Below are 17729 nucleotides of genomic sequence, written 5' to 3' on the forward strand. Positions count from 1 at the left end.
AATTAAGGAAAAAAGTATAGGAGATGGAATAAACCCCACCCTTTACAACCCCCTTTACTGATACATTATCACCAGGTTTGATTTGGTTGTTTAATCTGATGCAAAAATGCATAAGAATAGCAATAAATGGACAGCAGAAGACAATTAAGTAGTTCAGTTTGGTAGTTAAAATCTTAAGGGTCACTGTATCAAATGCTTTTTGAAGATTAAGAAAAGGTAGCTAAATTTATTTGAGTTGAACATGCCCATGCTTCTCATTTAGTGAATCAGTATATACAAAGCATTCCTCATCACCTGATGGGCCAGCTCATCAAGACACTTACAGTAATTGCTTAACTGTGGCTGCTTCCTCTTTGTATGAAATAAAAAACTAACTTGAATTTGAGGCAAAAATTTCTAAGAAAGGAAAAGGCGCGAGTACTGAGTCATCAAAAGTGCCTTAAAATTGAGATACTCACTTAAAATCAAGAGACTTAGCTGCAGTATATGCAGCCAAAGAAGAAACAGAAAAAGGCTTTTGAAATGTCAAAACAAGTGATTTCAATAGCACCCCCAAAATTCAGCAAGAGTACTGGGCAATTTGAGAGTGTATGGTTAAAGCAGAATTCATTTTACCCAAATTTAATACTCAACTTGGCTGTTCTGTCAATGCCAAATTTTTCTAAAAAATTGCAACACTTAGAAGCACAGAAAAAGCCTAGCCCTGAAGGCTTTTGCTTTCTTTTCTAGAATGCATTCATACCTTCAGTTAGAAATGTTACCGGTATAGAAGCACGATCAAAAGCGACCATTCAGAGCTTCATTGTAACTATCCAAAATATCAGTTATGAACTGCAAAATAAAACGACCCAAGTTTAAGGTCTAATTGTGTTTTTTAAGTTTCGCTCTCAGCTATGCTGGTCCCTGTAAACCTTTCCTCAACTCTTTAAACTGTACTTCAAGACCTAGTAGAAGTAGTAGTAATAACCTTTATTTGGCTACAAAAATGAGTGCCAAAGTGGTTTGCAACTTGTAGAACCAGGGCCATCTGTCACTTCGACATGGAGGACTCCAACCAGGTACACCAATTAAAAGGAGGAGAGTCAAGATGAATGGGGGACTGAATGGCAATGGTGCAAAGGAAAAGCAGTGTTCTAGGTTAATGCAAATGAGAGATATAGTTGGGACAAGATGCTTTAGGTGGAAACGGTAAAGAAAGAAATGCACTGGGAGGAGGAAGAAACTTTAATGACACGGAGTATTAGGCACCGAGAATGTCCTGAGTACGGGTCACCAAGGCCAACCAGTCCGTCAGCTGATGCAAGACTAGCCAAGCCCACCAGGTCGGGAAACAAAAGTGCGGAAAATGAAATGTGCCGGGATGGTGAGAAAGTTCATTCCCATTATACGTTTGACATGAGATTTAGTGACAGAAGAAAGGAAGAGGTGTCAAAAGAAGAATGAGATAATCTCGAAAATGCCTGGAAAGCAGCTTCATTCATCAAATTGACAGGTTGAAAGAAGCCGGCTATCCGGAACGTGGTGTCATCTCAGTTGCTGAAGGAATTTATAAAAAAATGAAAACAAACAGCAAGGAAGCTATGCCTAACACAGCGGACAGAATACAACAACAAAATCTGGTTGCAATACCCTATCTGCACAGCATATCACATGATTTGAAACGAATAGGCAAAAAAGTAAATATCGAAGTAGTTTTTACAGCTTCGGAAAAGTTATCGAAGCTTTGTAGGACCACTCAAACTTGTGGTGTGCAGCGACGTGCATGTAGCATAAAACACCCGACTTTATTTGTACCCTGCAGCACAGGTGTGGTGTATGAGATCCCATTAAGCTGTGGGAAACATTACATTGGACAAACAGGTAAATGCCTCAATGAACGGCTCTGAGAACACAATTATACCTATGAAAAAACTTGCAAAAAAGAAACATCTGCGATGGAAACGTTGCTTTGCACTGCAGCAGGTGCACAGGTTGTATGCCCTGGCTTCTACAGAGCTTAAAGCCAGGGGGTGTGTCAGAGACCCCCCCCCCCCGTAATATTTAAGAGGGGTCCGAGATCCCCACAAGCTTGAATTCAAGCATGAGGACTGTAAGAATACAAACCAGGTAACCATTGTTTTGTTCTTGTCAGTGGTGTAATTGGAAGATTTCTTCTCTATCATTTTAACAGTTTCACATTGAGTATTAAGTTGGTTATTGAGATTATTAAGTTGGTTAAAACCTCAAGGCAGAATATTAGTTTAAATAGTTTAGTCACACAAACAAAAAAACACGGGAAAGAAATTATAACCGAGTTTTTTTCTTGGTTGAAGCGCCGTACAGGGGAAGAAAGTAATCATATTTACACAGGTGGAAGCAGGCTCAAGCATTTTAGAGCAGCTCAGGGAGCAGTAATAAGTAACTTCGGAGCAGCTTTGAAGCAATAAAGCGAGAGTTTTGGAGCAATCACATTATGTCTTGGAGCAAGATTCTAGACTCGCTTTTAATAATAGAATTCTAGCTTCCTCACTTAGATCTTTGACTGTCGAATATTCCGAAAAAAAAAAAAAAATCACCTCCAGTGTCGAACTATTTCAAACGCTATGCGTTTAGCGCAATACCCGTACTGCAAAAACGCCGCGGGACGGCATGCGGCCGCAGCACTTGTACGGCAAAACCAGTCAAAGGGTTAAATAGCAGCAAATGGAATGCTGCCTTCTACACTTCATAATTGAAGATCGTTTAACTAAGAGATTTATACTGTTTTGTAAGATTCAAAGGTGGACTTCACCACTTTGATGCACTCAAGTATTGCCACTAGTTCGAAGTTCACATCAATGAACAGTACATTTCTGCTTTCTATCTTGTGCATATTCTTTTTGATCCTGCGCCTGTGCCGATAAATTTCTGGGTACTGGCCAGTAACGCCTTCAGGGAAGATAGGTGGCACTTTAAGTATAGCCTTTTTCCCCTGCAAATTCATTACTTTATGGCCCTCTGTGGCTGCTCAAATTATTGCTTGAGCTATCTTAGTTTCACCACACTGGCGATAGGCCCTGTATGACTTTCCAACACTTTTGAAAACACATTTAGTGACTGGCACCTAATTGGCATCACCTCCATAAGAGTTCCAAGTGTGCTTTTGTCTGTCGTAGGCATGACAGGCTAGATGGTGAAGCACCTGCTTGCATTCACAGCAGAATCGCTAGAAACAAACCGTGTAGTTCGTTGCAGCTGGACAAGTTTCCAATGGCTCGTAGTCATCATCATCGGCCCGACTATACCAACTGCAGGGTGAAGGCCTCTCCCATACTCCTCTACCTGTGCTAGCTGCATCCACTTTACTCCTGCAAACTTTTTAACCTCATCCGCTCACCTAACTTTCTGCTGTCCCCTGCGACGATTTGCTTCCCTTGGAATCGTTTATTACCCTAAGCGAACATCGGTGGTCCTCTCTACGCATTACATGCCCTGCCCATGCCCATTTCATCTTCTTGATTTCCACTAGAATGTAATTAACTCAAGTTATTTCTCTAACTCACTCTACGTGCTTCCTATTTTTTAACATTACACCTACCATTTTTTATTCCATAGTCATCTGCGTTGTCCTCAACTTAAATAGAACCCTTTTCGTTAGCCTCCACGTTTCAGCTCCATAGGTGAGTAAGTGTAAGATGCAACTGCTGTATACCTTCCTCTTGAGCAATACCGGTAAGATACTAGTCATAATCTGAGAATACTTACCAAATGCACTCCATCCCAATCTTATTCTTCTAGTTATTTCCCTTTCATGATCTAGATCTGCGGTTACTACCTGTCCTAAGTAAACATATTCGCCTACCACTTCCAGTGCTTCGCTACCTCGTAGTAGTTTGGTGCGCCTGCTTCACTCGCTGATCTCATTTCCCTCACCACAGGCGATTCAAAAGGCTGGGAGTAGGTGCTATATCAAGTGCACAGAACATTTTCCGTAACGAATTCCTCAAATTTGCTTATAAGCAAACATTATGCTGCATACTTTTCTAGTATATTAAAATTTTATACGTATTAGGCTCGGGTGAGATGCATTACACCTCTGCTACCGGTGTGCTGCCATCGTTTTGACTACACCAGCCACATACCCTGTATACAGAACTCGTAACAGACCATTGCCCAGCTGCGCTTCTCATAGTCGCTTAACTTAATCGTCTCGGATTGAGGTTCTTGCTGTCAATACCAGTAATGGCCCACTGTGCGGCAAAACCGTGCTCCACTAAATTTAATGTCAGAACATTGATGCAGTCGAGTTGGAGCAATTTTGGAGCAGGGAAAGCAGGCTGGAGCAGAATGAAGCAAATGGAGCAGCACTTCCACCCCTGCATTTAGGATGAATGCAAAGAAAGGAATACTGCAATCAAATTCTAAGTTCATTCTAAGTTCAAAAGGCAAGCCACCATGTCAGTGTTATAACTCAGTATCCTAATTTCTAAGTTCAATATCACAGGAAAGACAATTGTGCCAAGCTCAAGCTTAACACCGTTCAACATGATCCAGTTACATATATATATATTCCTGCCGAACATAATCACAGTTCCCATATTGTAAGGAATCTTTATCAACCATGCTTTTATTTATGTGTTTATTGATACCTCAGAGGTCCTAATGCGAGACTTTACAGAAGGAATGGGCTTGTGCACAGTGATAAATGGCGACAGGCTAGTGGTATACATGGCTATGATTAGACAGGTTCTTCGATGGCAGTATTGAAGCTTACAGGATCACTGATGAGGGATGATTCCAGTTGTGAACAGTGCTTGCGAAGATTGACTCATGAAATGTAGTTGTGCGGGCATGCGGTGAAACGCCACTTTTACGATGACCTGTGCGAGGTGTTCTATACACAGGTTAGCCGAGACGACTGCCATGAGGTCTTGTATGAAAAGCTTGTGATAAAGGCAGGGGCATGAAGTACAGTGACGAGAACAGAGACTGTAACAGATTTCATGGCAGAGATGCTGAAGGAGTATTCGAGGGAATGAAACTGGTGGCATGGTTTTGAACAGGCTCATAAGGTTCAGTAAAGTTACAGTAGTGTGGATCAACTATATGATTGGTATATTAAAGTTGTGATCACACAAGGGTTTTGTAATCTAGTAATTTTACACAAGAAGGTGCCAGCCATGGGTAGGTTACGATAGAGGTATCCAACAGTTCTATTAGAGTAATTAGTTACATGGCTTACAAGGCAAGACAATGTTAAGCCATTAGTGAGGTGAACACCAAGGTACTTAAACGAATTCTTTGAAAAAGTAGTACTAGTGTTAATTTTGTAAGTTGGATGTGTTGTTTTGGCAGTGGTGAGAAGAAATCAACAGTCTAAAGCTTCTCAGGGACGGAGGCCACACAGCACATCACTATTGTATGCAAATTAAATATAGATATAAGGCAGAAGCGTCGGACGAGTTGGTTACAGAGCAGCGAAGTACACAGTCATCAACTAAAATGTGGATGGTAGAAGTTACAGAAGGGAGATCGTTAAGAGTAAGGGACAGTGCTTTGTGGAACACATAGCTGAAAGAAAACTTTGAAGATGACTGGGTATTAGCAGTAACAAACCGCGCGCGGTCGGTCAGAAAGCCTTGGATCAAACTAGTGGATAGAGGTTTGTTCAATTCAGGCAGCTTCAGCAGAATGCGGGCAACGTGAAAAATGCGTGCAGACAGGCGACGCAACTTGGGAAAAGCGGTAAAAGAAAAGCGAGTTCCGAACCTGCTGGATATTTTTTTCGAAGTTAATATTGAGATATATTGAGGGCGAAAGGCACCACTTAGGCTCCATCTCTGTGCGATTCAGGGAATGTAGGAACGGGTGAATGCTAAATATTTTTTGCACACACTCTTGCACACTACGCGAACGCGCACGCCTCGTGAATAACGCGAAATAGAAGCGTCCTTTCGCTAAGGCAGTTCAGGGAAAACTGCTCGCAGCTTCGAAAAGACCAGTTTTATCTGGAGTGGGCATTGCAAAAGAAAGAGCACATAAACGCCCTTCCAGAATCAGCCAAGCGATCATATACGGTGATTACATAAACACCGCAACCTTCAAAACGAAAGCCAAGACCACCTACACGTTGAGAATATTCTTCCATGGCAGCACAAACCAAATCACGATCCCCATACACAGGCCTTTTACATACGCTCTTGGTTTCTAGTATGCCACACTGTGCACCATTCATGCTTCAAAAATAAATCCAAGACGCCCTGTTTGTGAAGCACCACGCAAATATGATTTGTTGCAGAATGAACGAAGAAACCGGCGGGGTCCACAGGTAGGAGCACTCTTTCAACTTCCGTGGATGCACGAAGCCTCTACTGCGTCTATCGCCTCTGTCGTTACTAACGTAATCCATGAAGAAACTGCAAGATGAGCACTGAGGCACGAAATGTGCACGGCGCAAAAATCGCGATTCACACGACCACACATTCCAAACGTCGTTTACAAACACACGACACGTGATCTGCCTTGGGCTTTCCTGCAAAAACCCCAATCCGAGAATAATAAACAAAGCCAAGCCAATCCATGGGTTGCAATAACGATTTGCTTATTTTCACCCGGTTGCACCAAGCTTCTAGCTTATTCCAACCGGGTCGCAGCAACGCCGGCCCCACAAAAATGGGAAAAGTAGCCAGAAAGTAGCCAACCAGAGGAAGAGCAATAAAAGGTAGCCAAAAAGGAGCCATGGGGCCATGCATGGGGCAGTAAATAGAGCGCTCACTGCAAAAAGACAACCAAAAACATTCGTTTAATAGTCGTTTTATTCCAACGCTCGTGAAGAAACAAATGCCAGTTGCGTCTTATAGCAACTCACATAGAAAAGTTGTCCGAAAAAAAAGAAAACTGGCTGCGTAACACTGCGATATTATATAAACAGACATAAAACTAAACTGACCAGATAAACACACATGTTATCAGAAACTTCTCTGTGATGATTAGAAACAGTATAAAATGCATAAAATTATGTCCACGAAAATGTAAGTATAAAATGTTAGTGGAGTTGGACGTCTCAAACAATGGCTACAAAAGGAGAACATGACGAAACGAAACTGCAACCACTCAGGTGCGATGTTCAGGCCTGCCGTAAATAGTTGAGTTGACCTTCTCAATCATGGTTTGGGTTTATCAAGGATACGGCCAATGTGCAAGGGGTGTTCACATGTTCACACACACTTCTTTTTGATCATGACTACTAGGCGTTGGACGGGAACCTTCGGTTTCTCAAGCATAATATTACATTATCGAGAGGCGTTTACCTTGCCTAGAGATATAGAAATCATTCTTTCATAGGTATACCAAGTATATTCGTAAGCTTTCTTGACACCAGTGCCTAATAATGTTCGGCGAATTGCGGTCAATGAATGGTTGTCCGCGCTCCTTGATCGCAATGAAAGTGCGCAACTGTTTTATTCAGTGAACAAACTAGAGTGCAAAAGCCACTTTCACACTGATGAGACAAACCTATGGACGGAAGATGCACTCATGACTAATTTATTGTCAGCGGGTGCACGCTAGATAAGACCTACTGCACGCAAATATGCACGGACAAAGAAAAACATTTCGAAGCAGTTCGTGGTAAGCCTAGTTAGTGTGTTAGCTCTGTTGTGATGTTTATCTAAGTTTGGCTAGCTAGCATAATGCGTTTACACTTGCCCTTTGTTGGCCATCTGTAATGCAAAATTTGGCTTTAAGTGCAGTTAAATAATTAGCACTAATTAATTCGGTTCGATAACTAGCACAACTGATTTGCATTCAACCTAAGCTTTCGAAAGGTCTATGACTCGGTATATTAAAGGTATATGGTTTTGATTGCATATAGCTCACTAACGCTAATATGGATCGCTAATTCAGAGCATTTGGATTCATCCTAAGCTTTTCAACGGTATGACTTGATCGTCTAGCTCAAAGTTAGGTTTTATACAAAATAAATATTTAACGCAGATTAATGAGGATCGCTAACTACCATAGTGTCATTACACTTGGCCTAAGCTTTCAAACGGTATATGACTCGATGCTGCAGTGCAAATTTGGGTTTCAAGTGCGGTTTACTAAATATCATTTAATTTAGCCCGTAGTTGGTCAAAATAATTGTATAATTAACCAATGATCCAAACTAAAGGTTTATCACGTGACATATACTATGCTTAGCCAAGATAGCTTGAAAGTAGCGAAATAGACTAAGCGGCCGCTTTGACTTTCTCTGATCTTAAAGTTCAAAGCACCAGCCTGGGTCGTTTTCTCGTTTTGCGAAGTTTTACCGCGGTGACAGAGTTCACGCTAAAAAAAACAAAAAAAAAAAAAAACAAACACAGACAAAGTCAGAGGCAGTACTAGATCCTGGAGCGCAGACCTGGACCAAAAACGCGCGCTTCACTGACTGCTGCGGCCGGCCGGCGGGCGCCAGGTAGAAAAAGCGTGTCGTGCGCAGAGCTCGTAGCCGCCCCGCGCTAGGAGAATTGAGGAGGAAAGCGCGGCGCGGGGGAGAGTGTCGCTACTTTCAAATTATCAAGGGGTTTTAGTGGATGGATGTTAAGAGCGTCCCCTTTGAAACAGGGTGGGGACAGTCGTCACCATGCACAGTTGGTTGTATTGCAGCGCTACCGTTAATAGATTTGCTATCTGTCTATAAAAATGAGCATCCTGAACAGCGCTCAAACGGGCTCGTTGGAATAGGTGAAAATTTTTCAAAGTAGCCAGAAAGTAGCCAAGTAGCCAACCGAAAATATTTGTCGCCAGGCGGCTCAGAAAGTAGCCAATTTGGCGTAAAGTAGCCAAATCTGGCAACCCTGCTGCGTGCCTATGAAGCCGCCATTTTGCATTACGAGCGTTGTCACGTGCAATACATGTTGCTGATGATAGCTGCTTTAGGACTAGAATTTTTATAATACATCACGACTTTGATTACAGTCACAGTGCCACTTTCTCTATACTGTGTAACATTATATTTTTTCTGGCGGTTTCTAAAATTTAAACCACTTAAATGACGAAGAAGGAGAAAGCGACGCTGGCGACGCATGGTAGAAGGGCGACGCGATAAAGAAAAAAGAAAAATAAAAAGAAAGATATAAATATATATATATATAAAGGAGAAGGAAAAAAAAGTAAAAGCAGGGGAGAGGGCTTACGGCATAGGCTTGCCATGAAAGAGGCAAAAGAAAAAAAAGCGCGCGAGTAAGGAAGAAATAGAGCGAAAGAAAGAGAGGAGGAAATAAAGCAGTGGTGAGGAGGACTGCCGCCGCAGGATGCGCGACGTTTCGGATATTTGGGAGATGACCCCCCGACGCAAAAATGACGTTACTGAAGCCCGGTAGGCCGGACTCCGTTTGAAAATCCAGACGCACGCTTGCCGGAGCAACGCCGAGTTCTTTGCGGGTCGTGTTGTTGATACGCTCGTGGGGGGCAAGTAACATAGAAGAGACACAGCGACGCGAAACTGACGTTCGTTTCTTAGTTAAGCAGATCGTGAGGGTGTGCGCTGCATTACTGGCTTTCATTTTCTCCTGCGAGTGTCTCCGCCGCCCGGTTCACTCGCCGAGCAACTTGGACCCTCATCCTATTCACCGAACGAGTAAGATGCTCCGGTTTCTTCTCATTTGCTCATTGAGCATTGTGCCCCACGTGTGCGGTAAGGCTGAAGTGACCTAACGTAGCGGTTGACAAAGGGAAACCCGACGACCGCCGCGTCTTGCAGTGCGGCGCTACTTTCTCCGCAGTGCAAGATGCGATGGGGTCCGCTCCATGTCCGCTCCGCTCCTCAGAAATCGCCATCGTACAGAGCGCTGTCAGGCGACGATCATGGCACATGTCTGAGCACTTCCGCGACTCACACCATGGAATTGTAAATCTGACTCGCCGCCAGTTTGGGGAACAATGGTGTTTTGGCGGGGACACGCGATTTCATGTTCGTTTGTCATTTAGGCCTCCCTGTAGACCGACTGCGACGACATCGTTCGGGAGGTTCTTTACAATCTTTAGTATACTTTCGGTCTTATATATTCTTTGTCACTTCTACTGAGATTCGCCAAAGTGCAGTTCGTGGAGAGAGGTAAACCTCACTCCATGCTTAAAACATGATTAATGTCAAACGCGCTCTTGACACTTCGATCAGTGCATACATTTCGCTGCTTTTGTCGCACCTATTCCAAACCTGGCCCGTTTATTTTAGAACATTTTTTATTTCTTTGGGGAATAGGGAGAGGGGAGGGGGGGAAGCGATGAAAAGGCGTGCCGCGCCTTCCTCGACTTGCATACCTAACGGGTCGTTAGGGGAGGACCGTTACATGGCGTGTCAGTGAACTGCGCATCGTAGGGAACTGGTTTCTCGAAGCCTAGCTGGTTTGTGTATTTCTTGAAGAAACTTGATAAAAGCATCCAGTGCGCGACGTAGCGTACGAAGTGTGCGCTGTGTGTCCAGCCTGCCAGGCGTTCAATTGTACTCCCGCCATTGCCGATTTCATTTGTGTTTGCACTAGGAAAACTGTTTTTGCTTTAACAAGAAGCTCCTACATTTGTTCCTCTCCTGTATTAAGATTTGCTGTCTCTCTCACGGCATTTATTTCCAAGGCCTGCTAAAAAAATGATGCAGACGCAGGAAAAGATGCGATAAAAGCACATGCGCCGCGTCCGGTGTGTTGTAACGGCCGTCGAAGTGTTCTACACCTGACAGTCGCTGTGCGCGGTGCGCTGCAGGGTGCACGCCCAATTTCGGTCAAGCGTTCGGGGGACTGCACAAGCGACGGCGAGAGAACTCTTCGCCCCAAAACGGTGCCCACGATGGGACCCCGACTTTTATTGTCCCTGGGTTCCTGATCCCTGGCGGAGGCACGCTTGTTTTGGTGGGGGCGGCACGGCAGCGGTGGGAGGGTGACCGATAAAGGGAAAGTGAGGTCGATGATGGCGGCTGGGGAGCATGGAGCGCTCCATGGATAGGAGTGCTCACAAGAAGAAGACTGAGCCGCGAGTGACGAAGGGGAGGAGGAGGGCAACGGGAGGGGAGAAGTTTGTGCGGTTTGTGTGCCTGCTGGCGGAAACTGCGCCGCTCCCTCCTCCTGGAGCTGGTGTCGCGTCGCTTTCACAATTTTTCAAGGCAAGAATACTGCAATTGAGTGAATTAACGGCAACTTGTTGTAAAGCAAACATGTTGCGACCAGTAAAGTTGTACGTGCGTGCGTGTGTGCGTTTGCTCTTCGGTCTGCATTCGACCAATAAACCTTGCAAATTTGTTGCGTATGGGGATCTGCTAGCATCTAAAACCATCAGTGCAATTGAATTTTTCTGTTTCCTACTGCTCAGACCAAACATTAATAACCATATATAACCAGGCTGCCTTTACACCAGTAAAGTCACATCATCTCATTGACAGGAGGACGAATGTCAGCTGACACGTGTTCTCTCAACATCCTGTCTCCGCCCTGTATTCTTAATTTGATTTCACAGATCAGTGCACCTATGAATTGTCATCAGTTTATGAGGATTTGGAGCTGCGAAGTTGGCGAGTAAATGATAACAGAAGTAGTTGTCATGTTCTTGCATGCATTCTACATGGGAGTCTGTATTTATAGTGTCACTATTTATGTGTTAATCGAATGGTATGCCATCCATCTTTCTGCCGAGCGAGTTCAAATTTTTTATGTGAGCTGTATTCCAAATAAAGAAAATTAATGCTGCAAGAGAAAGTACCATCATCTACCTTACTATATGTTCTGAACTTTAGTAATAAAGTTCAGGATTTGAATCCTGTTACTTCTTGCTGCCTGTGTAAAAGAATAGTTGCGTGTCTTAAACTGTCACTTTGCAGGCTGTTGCTCATGCTGCTTCATTGTGTATTGTTTGGTGATCTAGACACCTGATTTGCCACAAAAGGAATAGAAAATGTCATACCAGCTATTACAAATATTGTAGTCATTGCGGCCTTTAAAAGAGAAAGGTGGGGGAATGAAGACAAGCAGGCTGATATTATCTGAGTATGCAGTAAAGGCATGGTAAAGGTGCCTATTGAAAGTAATGAATAAAACGTTTTGCCGCCTGATAGGAAGCTGTTACTAACAGACTTGCACGCTTTTCGGCGTGTCGAGTGGAGACGGCAGATTCTTACGTGAATGAGTTCCTTGAACCAAATAAAATGGTTAATTTGGGCGAAATTTCTCGATTAAAAAAATCGTGATCTCAGGTCTTGATCTGTGTTGGGACGAAAAATTGTAGCGAAATGTGGTGTAGAAATCCAGGAAAGTCTTTCTTTTTTGTTGTTAGGCATATGTGGCCCCAATGCCACATTTGCGACAATAAAAAAATAGTGCAAGTCATGCTGCGACCTGATGGTTGTGTCACGTGATAGCCAGAGAACCTCCTTGGCGAACAGGTGGCGCATTCGGAATGCGTGTGCGTCGTCTGCCACGGCCTCCTAGAAATAAACGCCTGCTCAGGGCTCAGGCGGCCTCTTTCTGCTTCATTGCGAGGCGCTCTGTTGTTAATTTTTTGGGCTCTGGTTCCAACGCAACAGTAGCCGAGGCGGCCGTCGCGCTGAGCTTCACTGGAGGTTTTTTTTTTTTAATAATTTTACGGTGTTTTTGCCACAAATGTGGGTGAAGAAAAAAAAAAACTTTGTTGCTTTGCAAATGATCTTCTCCCCTTTCTCGCCTCTCTGTACAGGACCGGTTATGAGACATTGAAGATGTCAGTTTTCCTACCAAGAAGTTTAACCTAGACTTTGACCACTTTTTTAATTAGACCGCTGTTATCAGCGTATAGCATTGTCAGAGGTGGTGCGCATCAGAATACAGATAAGACGTTGATATTTACCTGCGTAACTATTGCCGTTAGGCTCTTTATTGCTTGAAAAGCTTGAAGGAAAATGTAAATAAGGTCCGTGTGAGTTTTTTTGTTTTTTTTTTAACACTTAAAAACACTCTTGTTCTGGCCGGTAAACGCGCGGAATTCTGGGGCTTCGCTCGGGCGAAAGTGACACTGCGGCTGAAGGGAGTGCAAGCCATGCCTATCAGCGGCGGCTCGAAGAGGGAAGCAATTCTAGGGCCTTTTTTTTTTTTTTTTTAATTCACAGTAGCTACGCTATTGGAGCAAAACACCATTGGAGGTGTTGTAGTTTTCCTACACTGGTGTAGCAGGTTAAAAGAAATGGTCCTACTGTTATTAGCATTCTTGGTGAAAATAAATTTTTGAATGTGTTCGAGGGGAAAAAAATGGAGACTATTAGTTTTCGGACACGCCTCGTCATATTAATAACCTGAGAGAGAAACTGTGGCAGACAGCTTAAAATGACGTGCCGTTCCGAAGTCTGTTTAAGTAACGAACATAACTGTCCTGTTAATTCTAACTCACTCATTTCGGGCCACTGGTTTGTTTGCTGGAGTGCCGTGGACATGACGTATGAATAGGCTACTCGGAAGTTGAATTTGAATATGAGCGAGTTTTCGGCCTCCATTGAGGTGGTCCCGTGGTAGGAGTTGACCTCGAAGGAAAATTACGTCGCCTGCTAGTTAGCTGAGATCAGTAACTTAATGGCATCCACGAAGAGAGAGAGAGAGAGAAAAAAAAAAAAGCACTGTCTGTTCACAGGTACACTGATCGCGCCCGATGCTGCTTCGGTTATCGAACGAGAAACAGGCTTTTTCGAGAGGCTTATCTACTGTGTTTGGCTCCCTCGATGCAAAACAGCAAAAGCGTGGACGCGGGCATCCAGGCTGAAAGAGGAGCCAGATCCTCCCCGCCCCCTTCCCCGGTGTTCTACGAGGGTTCAGAACCCTGTGACGTAACCTATCTTCGTTTCGATAATATTGGCTATTGCAACGACGCCGAATATATTTTACGTTGATGATGCCCACAAGACGAAAACAGGCATGAATTAAAGCTAGATTGAAGAGGGAAGATTTTTGCTTATTGCTTGTACTGTTTGCTTACGTTTCGGCTTATGGGGTTTGCCGTTCCAAAACGACTCCGGCTATGAGAGACGTCGTAGTGGAGGACTAGGGAGTAATTTCGACCACCTGGGGATCTTTACGTGCGCTGACATCGCACAGCACGCGGACGCCTCTTCGTTTCGCCTCCACCGAAACGCAGCCGCCGCGGGCGGTATTCGGGGTAGGCCCAGTATTGCAGTGGCAGTTCGAGAGTTTTAACCTGGCGTTTTGTACTGATCCGAGGCATACGGGGTCAGTTCCCTGTGAGGAGGACCACTCGAAGCCCGCAAGTACTGGATGGAAAAAACCCTGGATGGCGGCGGACATGAGGTCCACCCACAGCGGAGGGCGTATGGTCGGCCACGGTTGTTGGTGCGGCAACTTCGTTTATATTTACGAGCGCGAACGACGGAAACAGCTCCCTCCTACTCGACGAGGGGTCCTGCGGAACGGCGGGGGAATAGCCAGCGTCGAAAAATAGAACGAAGTGTCTAAAGGTACGTCCGACGGATCCATTCGATTCTCGTAAAGATACGGCGGACGTCGATATACAGGCTCATGGCTATATGCACGTCGAACGCGGCCCCATTCCGCTTGCTGCGCGTGAATGGATCTCATCCTCTATGATATCAGCTAGCCGCGACTCTCGATGAGGTGCTACGAAGAGTGCATCCGTTCTAACATAGATCACGGTCTTCACTTAGGGTTGTGTACGGCAAACATCGCTGTCAAGCACATAGCTGCAGGCGATATGCTACGTACTGCACCAGCTCCACCAGCTGGCATCGAGATACGCACATTCACGAGCAGCTTTCGCTTCGCACTAAACTATCACCTCGATCTGCCCGTAATGCAAGCGAGCTATTCCTAGCATTTACGCTGTCTTAGGTCCTGCATCGACCTCTGAAGATCTAGCGCCGGCACAACACACACACACCTCGTCGTGCAGCTGAACATTCGGCAGTCCAAAGTATGTATGTGAAATGGCATTATGCTCGTTCCTCACATGCAGACCGAGAAAACAGGATGTTTTTAGCTAAATTCTTCGTTTAAATTCTACCTCAGAGCCGTGGCAGAAGACATGCCGAATCTACTAGAGGCCTGCACATCGACTCGTCGAGGTGAAGACCTACTGCACCGCACCGCAAGAGTGCACAACCGGAAAGCCGGAAGCGTGAATGATCCGAATTCCCTGTGAACAGCAATGTTCTTTGGTATATAGGGGATTACTAGACTAAAGTGCTTAGGCTGCATCTTTTTCTTGTCGCTGAAGTTTGCGTACATGTAGTTTAAACCCCCGCATGCTCGAGGTTAGCGTGACCCGACTGAACGGCCGCGCAGCTTTGAAACGATCGGGATCGATATGCATGCATCGCCGGGCTTAGGTACGCGGTAGAAAATGTGCGCTGCACATTTCGTTGAAGAAGCTGACTCTTGGAATTTTGCAGAGTGTACCATGCAAGCGATCGTTGCTACAAGCACGCATCCATGTTCCCACGGCTGGCCTACCCCGAGGCGCATAAATGTTCAACCGTGGACGTATCAATGATCGAAGAGAGGACAGATTTTCACAATATTGGGCGCGAAATCGATAGCTACCAGTGCTCAGTGTTAGAGAAATTCTGCCTTGATCATGCGCAATTCAGTGTTTCAGGTGTGGTCAGTAGCTATATAAGTTTGAACAGTTCGCCTTTCAAGTCAGCGGCGCCAGCGATGGATCGGCGGAGCGATTTTCCACGCTACACCGCTGTCTTGCTAGAAAGCCTATCTAGGCGGCGTTTGACATTCACCTGCTTTTTGTTGGCCCCGTAATTGAAAGCAACGCCTTCAGAAACGCGTTAAATGTTCAAAAATGTATTCTCTTCAACAGTTTCACTCCAGGCTGTCAAAGCAGGCGGACGTTGATAAAACAGTTGAGCACTCCAGTCTTTAGAAATCTGTACAATCACCTTCAGTTTGTAAAATTATTGGAATAGGTCACTTTCCGATCGCTGGGACATAGGCCCTCATGACAGCGCTGTCATGTGAATAAGGACCACACCAGGCCGAAAGCTTGTCTCATATAACATAGCTAACCAAGGTATACCTTACAGCATTGTGTTGATTTTTATGGTGCCTAAGCGACTAATGCTGCCATGCACCAAGAACAAGGTTTAATGTATTTATTTTGTGTGTAATGACTAAAATGTTCTTTAGGATGTAGCTTGTTTAGGAACATTTTAGGAAACCAAAAATGCAGGAAATTTGCACGTCTCTCCTAGGATCATGCTGGGATGGAAATGGATCTGTTGGAAATTGTACAAAATGTTTCCTCTTTTCTCGACTCTGGCGCATGTGTAAGATATGGTTTATTGTTAGTTCATCTCCACACTCCTTGCATATTGGTTTGTCCTCTTTCATAAGTATGAAGCTGTGTGTGAGGTTTGGGTATGTGTTTTGTGAAGATGACCTAAAATGTCCTCCATGTTGTGTTTTTGATTACTGCATGATTTCCATTCCTTAATGACAGGTTTGACAAGTATAGTTTGTAGTTTATTTCAATGTTTCAAAAATCCTGCCATTTCACTCTCACTTTTCTTTGTACAAGCTTCTTGGTATCTTCATGCAGCATATTCACCCTCTGTAATTTAGCATTGCGTCAAGGTAACCTGGTTATTTCTTTTCATCACCTTTCAAGACTACTTTCCCGATTTCATAAAGTTTCTGACGACAGGAACTCCTTGGAAGTCATAGAAATAAATTAGATCCACAATCATCAGCTATCTAGGGTATGCATATACATGTCCATCGCTCAGTGGAATGGCGTCAGTACGCTGTTAGAACAGGTCTTGAGATAACAACAACCATTGTCTGAGGTGGTCCTTTAATGGGCATTGAAATGCTATGTAACTACAGGTACTGATAGAACTCTTGATCATGTTATGTGATGATGCGATCCTTGCATGAATATAGGTATACATTTCAGAATCTGCAGTGCACCACTTACTTGACCATTTGCCACCAGTTTGTGTGAAAATGTATTTTTCATGCATGTTAACCAGTGTTTAACAGATGACCCCTGTGCACAAGCCAAAAGTGCCACGAGCCAAATGTCACGAGGCCACACGACATGGCAGGAGCTGTTAAGCCAAGCTTACAAAGTTATATTTGAAATATTTCAGCTTCAACGTTTCAGCTCCAATTAAGAAAGGTTGAGGCTTACAGAGGTCTATGCCAGGTTGTCTATCACCTAACAGGGCAGCCTACGACCGTATGCTAATGAGTATATCTGAGATAACAGAGACATGAATTAAGGAATTAGTAGTAATGTTTGTAGCAAAGGGCATGTAAATTAACGAGAATCCACAGTGGGATCTGCAGACAAGAACCATTAACGCTGGCACACCATACCCTTACAGGTGGAGATTAGGAGTCTCCCTAATTTTTTGTCTGCTCAAAGCTTGTCATTTCCTTCGTTCTTCCAGATGAGGAAGATGTGAAAATGATAGCATCTAAAATGCCAGAGACCATCGTTAACAAGGATGCTGATCCCAACAGCGTAAAAAGGAATTTCAGAAAAGATGGGTGACTAGTAATGCTGGCAACAGTTGAAACTAAGTGGAAAGGCATGAAATTGAAATGCAACATATGCAGAGATATGTTGCGAGACGACCAGTCTGTGGTGTGCGACATCTGTCTCCGTTAGTTCCATCAAGTGATTGGCCAAAGCAGATGGGGCTTGTGGTTTTGTGATAAGCACAGTGTAGTAGCATAGATGCAACCTTGCCCATTAATAATTCGAGTGGAGTAAGTGCATTGTTTTGT

At 44.2% G+C, this 17729-nt stretch overlaps 1 protein-coding gene across 2 annotated transcripts in view; it reads left to right on the plus strand.

Annotated features, from left to right (window-relative positions):
- Nucleotides 1–9253: 9253 nt before the first annotated feature.
- The window catches only part of LOC146193457 (neurotactin-like), a 34557-nt gene continuing 26081 nt past the window's right edge, over nucleotides 9254–17729 (plus strand). The window contains exon 1 of one of the 2 annotated variants that reach the window (XM_084602761.1): nucleotides 9254–9580. The gene's annotated coding sequence lies outside the window, so the exon portion shown is untranslated. The remainder of the gene's footprint in view (nucleotides 9581–17729) is intronic. The other variant, XM_084602760.1, reaches the window with a different exon arrangement.

Source organism: Amblyomma maculatum, chromosome 4, assembly GCF_055883805.1.
Source record: "Amblyomma maculatum isolate TAMU_Amacu chromosome 4, ASM5588380v1, whole genome shotgun sequence".
Classification (NCBI taxonomy): Eukaryota; Metazoa; Arthropoda; class Arachnida; order Ixodida; family Ixodidae; genus Amblyomma; species Amblyomma maculatum.